The sequence below is a fragment of the Sinohyriopsis cumingii genome, chromosome 13 (assembly GCF_028554795.1).
Source record: "Sinohyriopsis cumingii isolate HCF-2022 chromosome 13, ASM2855479v2, whole genome shotgun sequence".
NCBI classification, from domain to species: Eukaryota; Metazoa; Mollusca; class Bivalvia; order Unionida; family Unionidae; genus Sinohyriopsis; species Sinohyriopsis cumingii.
Window position 1 is genome coordinate 44,863,149 of NC_142973.1, and position 1,484 is coordinate 44,864,632.

A 1,484-nucleotide genomic window follows, 5' to 3' on the forward strand; every position below is an offset into this window, starting at 1 on the left:
GGTCAGGATTTATATCAACACCTGGTGTTTATAAACTAACAGTCAAGGTCAAACTATTTTCTGAAATAGTATCATCTCTAGTGAATAAATTTACATTATAATATCATGTAATGAAAATATATTTTAAAAAAAACTGACAAACAATTACATTGAAATAAATATATTAAATTAGATATAATTAAATCAAATATACATAACACTCTAAACAAGAAATAAGTGTTTGGTAATGATAAAGAAGAGAAAAGATTATGCCTTACATACTTGTGTTTTAAGGATAATGAAAGAAAACAAAATTTCGACATTCCCGCATTGACATTAAAAGGCCACTATCAACTTGTATTTTGTACATATCAGTACGTAAACTACGGTATTCTTGCTTGAGTTTGGTATGTAAACTATATAAGACAATGTACAGATATGGTATGTTAAGTCTGAGAGTGTGAAAATTGTAATATAATATGTTATATTATATATATTATATTATATTATATTATATTATATTATATTATATTATATTATATTATATTATATTATATTATATTATATTTTTATTTTATTATATTATTTATCATGATGATGATTATTATTATTATTATTATTAGTAGGAGTAGTAGTAGTAGTGAAAGTAGTTGTTGTTGTTGTTGTTGTACGGTTTAACTCCATTTTTCAGCACACGATAGGATATACATGGTGGCCAGTATTAATGGTGGAGGAAGAACCCAGGAAAACCACAGAAAGAACCACCGACCCACTGGAAGCTACTGGCAAGCTTTCTCACATACCCACGTTGGCAGAATCTGAGACTTGAACCCACGAAGACAAGTAGAAGTAATAATAGGAGTTGTAATAGTAGTAACAGTAGTAGTATTGCTGCTATTGTTGTTGTTGTTGTTGGAAAGTAGGTAGGAAAGTAAGGTTGAAACGTTCAAAATAATCTTGTTTACTTTGTTTTTGCAGGATAAATTCTCTCAAGCAAATATCGACATGCGTTTTCCTGGCTTTTGATAAGAGTTAAACAGTCTGCTTGTCACGAACTTCAGCTTTCAGCAGTCCAATATTATTCGTATACTCACGAATCCGGTCCTGAATGAACATTGACGAATAGCTATTATCTTGTATTTGTAAGGACGATATTCTAGACGATGATAAATTTATCAATTCTATTCATATTACCGATAATTATTTGACAACTCATGATGCACTGGAAGCAACAACATATGTGGAATGGAAGACTTAACTTCGTAGAAGCCCGTTCATGAAATGTTATGAATGAACCTCGTTTAGGTTGGGATGTCGCGACTGCAGGTGTCGTTTATAAATGGGCTCACACATAAATAACGCTCCATTGCAGGTGAATACAAATTATACACATGTTCTTAAACACTGTTTGCACAAAATGTAACTTTTTTCCGTGCACTATTTGGGATTTCATTATTACTTCTTTGTACTGGAACAACTTTGTAGCGCGTAGTTATACGATCAGA